The sequence below is a fragment of the Gigantopelta aegis genome, chromosome 6 (assembly GCF_016097555.1).
Source record: "Gigantopelta aegis isolate Gae_Host chromosome 6, Gae_host_genome, whole genome shotgun sequence".
NCBI lineage: Eukaryota > Metazoa > Mollusca > Gastropoda > Neomphalida > Peltospiridae > Gigantopelta > Gigantopelta aegis.
Genome location: NC_054704.1, coordinates 65124012 through 65139140, shown reverse-complemented (window position 1 = coordinate 65139140; position 15129 = coordinate 65124012). Strand labels below are relative to the sequence as shown.

Below are 15129 nucleotides of genomic sequence, written 5' to 3'. Positions count from 1 at the left end.
GCTGTTCTGATAATTATCACTATATTCATGCACTGGGACATTGGCATGCTATAATGAACCATATATGTCAATGTTATACTTTGATAAAAAATATATTGCATACGGTATGTGGTAATAAGTTTATTTCACACATCAGCAAAACTACTGACCCCTTGAAATAACAACCAAGATAACATTGTCAGTTACCGCTAAGATTACATAACTATTATTTATCATCAAAGATATACATATATATATATATATATAGATATATATAATAATAGTTTCAAGTAGATATGGTAATTATTTTAATGAATTATTTTGACAATTAAATAAATTAAGTTATACTGTTTATAGACAAAGCTTAAGCAATAAACTCAAGCCATAAATTTACGTCTATCATTGTCTTATGTTCGTCAATGGACTCTCTTACCTTACACTTAAATACCGCGTACCGTACTTGAAAAAAGACGCAACAAATCCAGGCCGCCGTCATTCGCGACCATTCTACCAGATCGCCGTTTTTTTTTCAGCTTGTCGTTTGATATAATTGAAAATCGACGTCTTCCCAACCCAGCCATCCCACTGAGAACAAATGAATACTGATAAAACTCCATCAGAAGTAGCCATATTGATTTATTCTTTCGAGAATTAACTTATGAATATTGTTATCAATACAATTATTGTATAGATAATTTAATTTATGAATCTTATTTTAAAGTCTTTTATTAAGGGGTCCGTAGTATTGTACATAATTCATATTTTTTAAATAAAATTAACATTACAAACACCAAACTGCTTTTAGCATGAACTATTATACAAAATGTTAAATTAAAGCAAATGTCGTAATTTAAAGTTACAAAGCTTATCTCCTCCATGAACATCTCTCTCTCGGTATAGATGAAGTTACACTGATATTAGTACTATTGCTAGTTACAATAATATTTGTATCATATAATGTTCATTAATTGATGAAATGAATCTTTGAGTTTGAGAGCCTGTTTTTGCTGAAACACAAAAATGTAAGGATTCTGGAATTGGAGTATTCAGATAAAAAAGCAGTCACTTCAGGAGTGTAGGAGAATTTTCAGACAAAATATATCTGATTTTAGTAGCCCATAATGACAAGGATACTTTTTCTCTTTTAATGCACTGTTTTCTCCTTGCTTCGTCAATCCAAAATCTCAATGCACAGAGACTGCTAAGCTTGATCAGATGCATCGTACACTAAAATAACTAACTGATAGTGGGAATATCTGAAATAACTAGAAGTCATCGAATGATAACGCTCATAATCCACCATGTCCCCCAGGGTATAAATCGTAAGGATAAATGCTTAATTCAATTGCAGATAATGGCCCTCTGTATTTCTATCACCAGTTTAATAATGAAGGGCGTCGACAGACATCCTTTTACAATTATAGCTGAATCCAGTGTATAGGAATAATGCTAATATTGTAAAAAATATTTTGTTCTATGATCACATCAAACATCCCTGAAGAACTCCCCCCCAACACATCAGTAACATAATAGCTACTAGATAGTTAACTATGGCAGACTTAAAGATATCATCAACACTATATACAATGATATATATATAATGATATTACTTTTGCATTAAATAATAATGCTGCAGTTATTCATCCATCATTCAGCGCTTTAATGTATGTACCGTTAAAATCTTGATTTCTCAATGGACATGATATATTTGGTGCTCCATTCTCATTACTTTTAGACAATCCGTTAGACAATGGTGGTGTTACCCAAAATTTCATCTTTCTGTAGTCTCCTAAATATAGCACTTTTCCCTACTCCAAGTTTTACCAGCTAAAACAAACGTATAATTCATTGTAGCGACTGCTTGTGTAGACTGAGCTAGTCGCGAATATAAAGTAAAGTTGTAGGGTGGAGTGATGAGTGATCAGATACGCAGAGTAGGCACCACGCCCATTTAGCGTTTGAGTCAGGAATAATGGTGGATGTCGCAAGTTCCTCAATCTCCTTATAAAATTATTTTAGCTGGAATGAAGGAGATAGGGAGACACTTTATTAAATATGTTAAATACTCCTGTAGATGTGGATTTTGGTAACAATATATTGACATCTCTTGACTGTGGACAATCCCAGTCGAGGTCGTACAAAAGTCACTCTTATGTGTAAATGTAACGATGCAATGTTATGGTGAGTATTGTACTCATTAAAATTTGATTTTTAGGGTCTTCCTCATTAGGTCCAGGTATGGGGATACAGGAGATATGGAGACTCATAATGGTAGTCTTGGAGTTACGCGGAGTTATGATTCCGAGACACTAATGGTGTTATATTGATTTATGAACGTAACAAAACCTGATTCTATAATGGATATTGGGACAATGGTCAAAACTAGCTAGGGCAGAGTCTAACAATTGTGTTCTCTCTCTTTGGTGTAATAACAGGAACGGGGGAGAATTTGGAACGGGATCGGAAACACGAGATTGGTCGCTGATATTATATCTCTATACCAAATTCCACAACATTTGTGTTTTTACATTATACTAGTGAACGAGACGTGAGTGATGTACATGATAAATTTAGTCGACTGGTTTCTGAGGGTCTATTCTAAAAGACCTGATAACACTCAGGAACTCTACGGTCATCTAGAAAAAAGACTTGATCAACAATCAGACTTTAATCAAAAAAACTATAAGTTCGGAAAAAAAAATGGCCAAAATGTTGCCTTAAAAATTAAATTTTAACTAAACAATTTTTATCTATAATTATAGTGTGTTTTAAATAATTAATAATAATTATTATAGTTCAAACGCAATGCTGACATGTAGGAACATTGTCCATTGATAGTGGCTGTCATTCCCAGGAATACCTCCATTCCTGTATTCCTAATAAAATGATGTGAAGTAATCCATCCTGATGTTTGGACTTGAGTAATCAGACTAGAAAACTGGTCAGCAACAATATCTTCAGCAACAGATACAATTGTCATATCTTTATCACCTAAAAACAAAGATATGTCAAGTTACGCACGCATCCATTTTTAAACCATCCATCCATTTATATCCTACTATTTAGAGCATGTTGAATAGTCTTGTCATTATTTTGAGAGATAAGGACTGTTGCCATAGTTACCACAGATATACTCGACCACTTCAGCTATCATACCGGCCTGTAGCTGGTCCAAAACATCACATTTTTCATTGAAAGCAATATTAACTAGACACATGCAAACACAAGTACATGTACATATGTATGACGCACACTTACTTTGTTTATTGACATGTGACATGTGTATGATAAACTTTTGGCCTTTATTATATTGTGAGAAAGCTTTGGAATATTCTTGAGAACTGAAACATTAACATAACATAGGAGAGAAGAATATAAACAAAAGTCATTAAGCTGATAGCTAAATGGTCTAAGACTACTTAGCTGTCGCTAAAGTTAAGCAATACTAAGTAAGAGCATTTATATGATGGGAGACTGCCAGTGTTGTCAAATTAAACATAATCATACTTTGTTAATACTGAGAGAGAGATGCACCATACGATACTCTAAATATCCGTGGAGGTTCTGTAGATATATGAGTTTATGCCATGTTGGGACAATATCTACTTACCCTCAATAATGGCTCTTGTTTGTTAATTATAGGGGGGGTGTGACTATTGCACCCGTAGACAATAGAATCTTCATTAGTAAATGGAGACGAGATGGGTTTTAGTGTTTCCATGGGAAACAACTGATATGGCTTGATAGTTAGCAAATAAATAAATGAAGCAATGTGAAAACTAAGAACAATAGCCATACTAATCTAGTGGGTGTGGTAATGGGTGGAGCCATACAATGACACAATTACCCTGTTGTGACTAGCAACCAATGGAGTTTAAAATAAGACCTATATTGTCGACCAGCAAGATTAACTAATGTCTCCTGTTAATTATTAGTTAATTAAATATTAAATAATACTTAACTAGTATACCTGACTACCATCTTTAGCAGAGACGTCAGCCATGTTGTCTCGTCTAGCTTGATGGTTTGGACTAATGCAGCTCGGGTGGCTCCTCCAGCCACACCCACTATTGCCGCACAATTAAAGATTAACTGGATCATGTGATCATGGTTACCTTTGGTAATACTGGCCATGCACGCAATCAAGAGAAAGATTAGAAGGAAATAATGGTGCTAGCAACTCCAAACACAATGCAATATCAATTTAATACATCAGCAACTAATCTGTATACCATATAAGGAAAGTCATATGTATTCATACATTATATACCTCCATTTTTTTGCATTGCAGTCTAAATCAGTACTTATAACATGACATCATTATTAATCATTATATGACATTATCACTTACCCTCGTAGCCAAGCAAAACACAATTCGTCCCACCATTCCCTAAACCATCTACATTATAAAATGAACTTTGACCTCGTGACATGTACATATATACCTTTAAGTATCCATGTAAGTGTGGCTGCTACTGGAGAGGCGGGAGCTATCTCCCACGCCCACTCCTTTTGAGCATAGCATGGGTTGCTAAAGTACGGTAATATAAGAACAGAATGCCTATAAAATAATGAGGGTGTGGCTTAATATCTGACCACACCCACTTGGACTGTGTCCCATATTGGTATTCTAAGTAATCGTCGCTGACACTCTCTGGATAACCTTGAGGAGGAAAACCTCCTAATTATCAGATTAATTGACATGTAAAATTAACAGATCAACTTTATATCTTAGAAGTTCTTTGAAAAAATACTACCAGTCGTTGTCTGTCTTCTGTCTTTGCTTCTTCTAACAGTATCTCCAACAACTAAATATTTCAGACCTGGTCCATCGTTTACCATATCTTTTGATACCTCCATTGTGTGTGTAATTAAGTGCGGGGGTGTTAAAATGGCTACTCCCAGGTAATGAACAATTGTTTTTTGTTTTCTTCATTGTTCCCTTTTTAGTTAAAATTTACTGGAGTAACTGTGTCATTTGATGACATGTCTTCCAGTACAACTCAACTCTCACAAATTACACTAACAGCTTCAGAGGTGAAAAGTCTCATTCCTGAGAGACTGGGAATGAGACTAATTATTATTCACTCATTACACAGGTCCAGTTCCAGTTTCAGATGACCAATCTCAAATACAAACAACTATACCTTTAACAAACATACAAAGCTATTCAAGTGAATACAAAGTGGGTGACAAAGTCATATATTGTTGATATTATTAACAGGTGAACCAACCTATATTTGGAGCTAATTTTATTGTTATTGAACACACCAACAATGAAGGTTTTGTTCCATATATAATATATATGATATTATGGTCATATTTCAGGAGAACACTTCAATGCAAAAGTCACTTTCAATAAAGGGAGGAGGGGCTACTCAATTTGCACAAAGCTTTCTTCAGAAGAACAGAAGGCATGTTTATCTGTCCATTTATCTTTCATTTGTCCATTTGTAGGTCGTGTTGAAGCAGAGTCTTCAAGTTCACAGTCAACAAATGGTATATTTAAAAAATTGTATTATAAAATTTAAATACAACATTTTTAGTTGATAGTTCAACTCAGGCAAAAGACAAGAAAAATAAATGAAAATAATTTTGAACTCAATGGGTTATATTTAAGCAAAAAATTGTGGTACATTAAAAGATGGACCACTCCTATTAATTACACGATATATTAATTAATAAAAATAACTATTATAAACTGTGTCATAAAACACACAAATAGAAAATACTAACATTTACATACCACACTATTATTTTTGTCTAGACGATGTGTTTACTAACTTTGATACTAGATGACTCGGTTACATTCTTTTTGGTTCCTCCTAATGTACGAATATCATGAACTGACTTAGCAACATAGGTAATTAACTCGTTGACTTTGTTGCCATTTTTGGCAGAGATAAAAAAAGGATGAGTTTTTTATATTTTTGACAAAATGCTTCAACTGTTTTTGGATCAACTTCATTATCTAAATCTGATTTGTTTCCAGCTAATATCCAAAATAGGTCATCAGGTCGCTCATTTTGTTCAATGCATTCCTCAATCCAGTCAGTCAGGCTATCTAATGTATATTGATCTTCCATACTATACATTAAAATGACAACTTGAGCATGACGATAAAAACCAGCTGTGAGTGTACGAAACCGTTCACTACCGCCAGTATCATTTATTTTAAGCTGCAAGAGATAACGATATAGTTATTAGTAATATGGTCTTAACACAAACATATCTCATGTACAGAAAATACTTTCTATTTCTTAATAATTATCTGTTTTGAGTCATCACACGCTTACACCCACTCATATATTAACAAGAGCACTAGCTAGTCATAATGTATATAAATCTTTACCAGCTATACACCCACACACATATTAACAACAGTATTATCGCGATGTATAATTCTTGCTTCTACCAGCTACAACTCAATAAATAATACTTAGGGTCTAATATTATAACAGATCTTTTTAAAACATACAGAACTTCCTTATAAACTTACCACTATATCGTGTCCATCAACCTTGATAGTTTTAAACATGCTGTCAACACCCATAGTTAGTCTCATATCGTCATTCACAAAACTGACCAGTTTGAAGATAGAGGAAAAGTGTAGTCATTACCCACTCCAGCATCTCCCATAAGATCACTTCGTAATCATGGCGCGTATCAGGACTCGACATGTTCTCATGTATTGCTGTTGACAAGGGCACGCCTATGCTATTTGCTAACATAAATTCCAATTGTTATATATAGTAATTAATTATTAATTAAGAGTACTTTTAAAAAGTAAAAAATAATAATAATAATAATAACTATATATTTAATTTTTTTAGTTATTTCGTCCGCAAGGACATTTTCTTGATGTCTCTTGTAGATTTGGTTGAAGTTGAATACGACCATCTAGAGTATTTTTAAATTGTTCAATTATTTTCACAGCAACATCGTCCAAAAGTTCTTTAAGTCCAATTCCACTCTTTGAAGATATTAAATACGTTTTATCGCAACCAAGCTGTTTTCTTTTTTCCTCCATAAAATCTTCCGTAATCTCAGCAAGAAGATCATTTTTGTCCCAACTAAAGCAAAAAAACATTTTTTACTGTTTATATATTGTTTAGCTTCCTGGACAAATTTCGTCAAGATTGTCAAGCGACGATATTTCTTCTACACTGAACATAAACATTTACACAAACAGCTCCTTTGAAGAAATTGGACGTCAGAGTACCCACTCTATCTAAACCCATTGTATCGTTAATGGAAAGCTATGCAAAAAATAAAATGTGAATTTATATTTTTTTCTACTAACCCTATATAAATTCTCCATTAATCTTTCGTGGTTCGTGATGAACATCAAGACCTCGAGATGTTGTGATTTCAGAAGGAAATTGACCAGTTTTTGACGGTTACAAAGAAACTGCTTTTACCCACAGCAGGCATCCAGCAAGACATACTTTATGATAGATTAATCGAGACGGCGCTGATCAGTACGAGTTAGAGTTGACAAGGACATTATGCTATCAAAAATAGAGCTACTCCCCTTGTAAAACCACACCCCTTAGAAATTAATGCTTAATTATTGCTGATCAAAGATAGTTCCAATTGATTTAACTGTTAAAATCATGGCTCTTAGCCGTGGACCTACATATAAAGTTGTTTTTACTAGGCGAGTTAGGTGTCGGTAAAAACTTCCCTGTTTCGACGACTTAAAGATAATACGTTTGATGGAATTATCCACTGCAACTGCAGGCATTGATAGCACAACAAAAGTCTTTAAAATTGATGGGGAAAATATTACAGTGAGTTAAAACTAATATTAATATCAAAGATATAGTGTAGGTCTATGTGATCAGTACTATTGATTAAGCCACGCCCATTTCCCCTCTATAGATGTCGATATGGGATACAGCAGGTGTAGAACGTTTTCGAACACTCACTCGTAACTATTATCGTAATGCTCATGCCGCTGTTTTCATTTACAGTGTCACTGATGTCTCCTCGTTGCATTTTCTCACACAGTGGAAAAAGACGCACAAAGTTTTGCTCCTAATGCCGTCCGCGCATGTTGATAGGTACAAAATTGATTTAGACCCTGAAGTTGACGAATTCACAGCTGAACAATTTTCAAAAATGCATGCTTTTGATAAAGATGCTATGAGTCATGCAAGACTGGTAAGGGTGTCCAAGATGCATTTGAAGCATTGGCCAGATTACTTCATGAAAGAAGTCGCGAGAATAGTACTACTATGCCAGATAATAACAGTAGCATTAGGTGGACCAGGAAGACAAGATGGAGGAGGAGGAGGGGGGTAGTAGATGTTGTTAATTTAGTCCACCATTTTCTTTTAAATTTTTCGTGAAATGTTAGTTGTCATGGTAACATGCTAACATGTCATGTGACTAGAAAATTCATATTCACATCCACACTAATTATTATATATTTTGTTAATAATTGATTGAATTGTGTGTTGCCATGGAAACCAATGTCATGTGAACAATTTAATAAAGGAGTCTGCACCAGCTGAAAATAACCAAGGTTGTGTTGGATGAAATGTACAGCCCAGTATCCCTATTATTAATAAAAATGATGTAACTTAGGGTCATATGACAATGATATTATCATCACATGAGATACTATTGTTACTTGTCACACAATGTGGTATGGACACATATTCACATGATAATATCACTGATCATGTGACAATTACATAGTATCATGTGACAATAATCTAATTGTCATGTGATGATAATTAGCAGTCATGTGAAAGTCATATGTTAGTCATGTGACTCACCTAAAGTATCAACAGTGAATGACCTCGTAATACTTTTCACAGGCACAATCAGAGGATTCTGCATCAAATCACTATAAATTTACATTCCATATAACACATATGCTTATATATTGAGTTAATATACCTATAGACCATTCCATGACATATAATAACTGTACCATCATCACTACAAGAAGCAAATAAGGGGTAACTCCTATGATAACAGACTTGACGAATAGCTTTACGATGATGTCTATAATTTATAGTGCATAAAATATTAACAAAATATAATATACCTTAACATTTTGTAAGGTCTTACTGACAAGTCCATATCAAACCAACATAATTTTTTATCATAACTACCAATAATTAAATTATCACCTGTAATATACCAGTAATTATATGAGTAGGCGATGGCGTAATGATGGGTGGAGTCTTTATTACCTTGAGGATGAATAGCGATACTTGAAATCCATTTACACCAGTAATTAATTTTTACTTATTTCCTGTTTTATTAAGTTATATATTCTGACATAAGTCTGAGTCTAATGGAATGGAAATGAGGCTAGCATCATTAATAATAAACTTACTGCTACAAAAAATAATGTTGTATTGGATGAAATAAAACCTTTTGTACGAGTCCTTTCAAAGACTTAAAGGATTCTGAAAATCATTAATATTTTGAGAGTAATATGACAAAAATTGACTGACTTGCGATCTTCTCTTTGATAATTGGTGTATATAAACAGCACTGGTACCACCTAATTAGTGGGTGTGGCTTATTATCAGAGTTTTATTACTAACCTCCTTCAATACTGAGGCAAAATAGTCGCCTTTAAAATGCCAAGTGACTTGACGTACATTCTAGGGGAGGGAGGAGAGAGAGGGACATGTGCTTTATCTTATCATATACCTACTTTATCATGCTGATATATAGTCTATATCCTTGTTGATATTCCTCTGTTGTGTAGTCCCTCCATTCCACAGGACTCCCTCCTCATTACCTTCTTCCTCTCCAGTAGATGCAAGGGCAGAATCTGTTGCCATGACAACTAAACGATCTCCAAGTCCATGATTAATAATGACGACAGACTGTTCACTATGTTGACAGCAAGGGGTTAAATAATATCGACTTAGTCTTACAGTGTTAAAGAGAGTAGTGACATTGTAGTATTAGGACAGAACTCCAGTGAGGATGGCTTCCCATAAAGAGGTATTGTTCTAACACAGCGACCAGTCTTCACTTCCCATAGTCTTAATGTTAGATCATCAGAGGCTAAAATTATAGATAATGCATACACAAATGGATGGATACATGAGTTAATGGACAAATAAATTATTAATGGATGAATGAATGGAGAGAGATATATACAAGATTATTATGGTACCTGATGCTAGCCATTGTCCTTCAGATTCCACAGCTATGCATTTTACCATATCAGTATGTCCTTTATAGAGCTATAACAATATAATACATTATAATGACTATTGTCTATAATAATAAATACATTATAACGACTAGTGTCTATAATAATAATACATTATAATGACTAGTGTCTGTAATAATAATACATTATAATGACTAGTGTCTGTAATAATATAATACATATATGACTAGTGTCTATAATAATATAATACATTATAATGACTATTGTCTATAATATATAATACATTATAACAACTAGTGTCTATAATAATATAATACATTATATGACTAGTGTCTGTAATAATATAATACATTATAATGACTAGTAATAATATAAATACATTATAATTACTAGTGTCTATAATAATAATACATTATAATGACTAGTGTCTGTAATAATATAATACATTATAATGACTAGTGTCTATAATAATATAATACATTATAATGACTAGTGTCTGTAATAATATAATACATTATAATGACTAGTGTCTGTAATAATATAATACATTATAATGACTAGTGTCTATAATAATATAATACATTATAATGACTAGTGTCTATAATATAATACATTATAATGACTATTGTCTATAATAATATAATAATTATAATGACTATTGTCTATAATAATATAATACATATAATGACTATTGTCTACAATAATATAATACATTATAATGACTAGTGTCTATAATAATATAATGACACTTATAATGACTAGTGTCTGTAATAATATAATACATTATAATAACTAGGGTGTCTATAATAATATAATACATTATAATGACTAGTGTCTATAATACTATAATACATTATAATGACTATTGTCTATAATAATATAATACATTATAATGACTATTGTCTATAATAATAATACATTATATTGACTAGTGTCTATAATAATATAATACATTATAATGACTATTGTCTATAATAATATAATACTTATAAATGACTATTGTCTATAATAATTAATACATTATATTGACTAGTGTCTATAATAATATAATACATTATAAATGACTATTGTCTATAATAATACTAATACATTATAATGACTATTGTCTATAATGATAATACATTATATTGACTATGTCTATAATAATATAATACATTATAATGACTATTGTCTATAATAATATAATACATTATAATACTATTGTCTATAATAATATAATACATTATAATGACTATTGTCTATAATAAAATAAGACATTATAATGACTAGTGTCTATAATAATATAATACATTATAATGACTAGTGTCTATAATAATATAATACATTATAATGCCTATTGTCTATAATAATATAATACATTATAATGACTAGTGTCTATAATACTATAATACATTATAATGACTAGTGTCTATAATACTAATAATAATACATTATAATGACTAGTGTCTATAATAATATAATACATTATAATGACTATGTCTATAATAATATAATACATTATATTGACTAGTGTCTATAATAATATACTACATTATAATGACTAGTGTCTATAATAATAATAATACATTATAATGACTAGTGTCTATAATACTATAATACATTATAATGACTATTGTCTATAATAATATAATACATTATAATGACTAATGTCTATAATAATATAATACATTATATTGACTAGTGTCTATAATATATAATACATTTATAATGACTATTGTCTATAATAATATAATACATTATAATGACTATTGTCTATAATAATATATACATTATAATGACTAGTGTCTATAATAAATAAACATACATTATAATGACTAGTGTCTATAATAATATAATACTGGATTATAATGACTATTGTCTATAATAATATATACATTATATTGACTAGTACATTACTGACTATTGACTCAGTAGATGGGAATGGTTGAAGATCTCGTGGTTTGGGAAGTTTAGGTAACAATGCTTCTGGCTCAACCTTGAATCTAATAAATCACATGATATTTATTATGTGTAATGTATTGTCATGTGATTAACACATGACATGTGTCCTCCACTCACTCTCATTCTTGTTTGTCGAGGACAGAGATATAAATCTAAACAGCGATCAAATCTCTCTCTGATAAAATTATGATAAGCCGGCACCATATGGAATGCTGGATATCTGAGTATAGAAGGGTTAAAAATGAATCACACCCATAGCACTTACTTGGTAGGTATGAAAGGTCGTCGTTCCTTGGGTTTAGTCTCCTCCCATTCTGTCCGCTATAATTTAAATTATTTATATTTATTACTTATAATAGACCACAACCACTTCTTCCTCTGTTGGTAGATATTCAGGTGGAAGGGTTATATGATTCTCCATGTCCTGTAATCTCATTTTGGGAGCTGGAATATATTGATGAGGTCGTAACTTTCAGTCTGAAAAAAGAGAGCAAGAAGAGATGAAGTAAAGAGAAGAGTGCTTACTTCTTGATCATTCCACAACATGTACAATCTGGGTTTTCTGGTTTCTAATGGTTTAATTTTCCCACTCTAATTCCACGTACAAGTTTTAACAATCTTTTTTCTTCCCACAGCGAGGGAAGAAAACGTCGTCTTTGGTTCAGGTCTGTTAGTCACTGGATGTATCATCTTTTCATGAGAATACAAATCCTCATATGGCTAGCAATACAGGTCATAATGTAGAGAGTGAAGGTATTCTTAGCATAAGGATCAATGGTAGTTTCTGGATATTGTGACTGTTGTATCTTTTCAATAAGATCCAAGTCTTCATCCGTTAATACTATCTCTTTCCCCGTTGTTTTGTCATGCACAGTTCTCCTATAAACTGTCAGTAACAACTCAAATACAACTATATTGTACCAATAGTTAGTGGTCGTCCATCTTCCTAAGGAACTCATCAAGCTAAAAAACAGAGAATAGTTTACAATATTGCAATGTTTCAATTTTACTTGATTCCCTGTAGTGGTTTCATTATCTTCTTTCCATCTAAGTTGTATCCTAAATGTGGGTATCATCATACACTCTAATGGGATGTTACCCACGTATTGCGTAACTCCTAATAATTAAAATAAATGCCCCTATTATTATTAGCAATAATTACCTCCTCATCTGATGTATCTGTATAATCAACGTCTTCCCATGGATCTCTCCCATTGTCCCTTCATCATTGGAACCCTCCCACTCCTCATTAAGATTTTCCTCTACCTCCTCCTCATTAAAAGGTTCATAATTAGGGTCTTCCTCCTCCTTATTAAGACCTTTTATCATTTAGGTCCTCTTCTGCATCCTCTTCATAGAAATTTTCATCAAAACTTTCATTAGTAGCATCTTCCTCCTCACTATTTGATATAATTTTAAAGTCCGTTTCATTCTCAGAGTTCTATAGTTAATGACAATAGTACAAAGGATAAAAGATTTACTTACAGACTCCTCCCACTCTAAACAAGTCATCCTCACTATGCAACTCCTCATCTTTTGCTGTCCAAAACGACACCATTCTATATAACCATAGTAACCATTATTATATCATGTGACATATCACATGACTAGAAATTTAACCTGTAAATGAAAGTCAGTCTTAGCTAGAACCACTCCACCACTAGGTCTCTTGCCATGCTAAACACACACTACAAAACACGTGGTTACTACAACTCCGTATACTGACGTATACGGAAACATTCTAAACTTTGGATAGAAATGTAATGAGATAAAAAAACTGCACTCCGTATACTATCATTATAGAGCCACGCCCTCTTTGATGCACCTCATATGGACGACAAGGTCGAGTCTGTAGCAGCAGACACAACCAGCTCTGAAACACCAATTCCTTCCTATCTCCCGCCTCTTCCCCTCGTGCAAGCTACATTTCTCTCCCTCAAACAGGACATTTTTCTCCAGCACTATCAGAAGGATCTACGACTCAAACTTAAACCAATTGGAACAGTTCATCCTTTAAAGATACTATTGAAACAGATCCATCAAAACTGACTCTTAACTTCCTCCTCCCCAAGATCCATTAAGTAAGGGGTGGAGTCTTTAAGTGGACCCGTTGACTCCACCTCTCTCTCCATCAAAACTTCCGCAGTAGTAGTGAATTGACTCCCCCACTTCATCATCATACAAGGAAACGGAAGAAAAACTTAGCGTATATGACCCTCCTCTACCTGGTGGGAATGCTGGCATATTTTTATATCACATAGCACATATGATCAACAATGGGTACATGAGTCACTCATTATGCCATTAAAAAATGAACCTGATCGTAAAGTAACAGCAAGTTACCATTTTATGCCGGACGCTTCTTGTTATGATGATGACAAATAAAGAAAGCCATGAGAGAGAGCTGTGTCATCATTATTAGTTTGAGCCCAAAATATATCAATAGTTCAAGGTAGGAATGGATGCATGTATGAATGTACATTGTTGTAACAATAGATGCATATATGGACAAAATTGACACATTTTTTTTTTCACACTCTTCAGGTGTAATCGTGAGGCTAAGTTAGCCGTCCAACTCTCATCAGATAGAAATGTGATGTTATTGTAGTGGCTGTTGGAACATGTTCTAGACCTCCTGATCTCAAACGATACCTTTATCTTGATTTTATCGACCGAACCAAGAGATCTAAGTCTGAATAAACTTGAAGAAACCTTAGGTAAATTGAGATATATTTTATAATGGATACATGTCCTAGCAATAATGGACACATAGTTGCTTTTCTATTCTTATAGAGAAATCTATATCAGAACAAAGAGGTAAATATGTCTGTGGAAGCAGTCCAATTATCTGAGAAAATTCATCTCTAATGTTACATGACATCAGACAAGTTTGGTAGTCAAGATGAATTTGATCTTGACCCTACCTACCAGTATGGTCTAGCACATGCCTTTGAAACAATGTGAGAGAAAGGATTAGTGAAAGGAGATAGTGAATGTGAGGGTGGGATGAGGGTGCTATTGGAAAGGAAATAAGAAGTGAGGGTGGAGACGAACTG

At 32.8% G+C, this 15129-nt stretch overlaps 1 pseudogene; it reads right to left on the bottom strand.

The window, feature by feature from the left end:
- Positions 1-8459: 8459 nt before the first annotated feature.
- Positions 8460-13402, bottom strand: LOC121374680 (annotated as a pseudogene).
- Positions 13403-15129: the final 1727 nt, after the last annotated feature.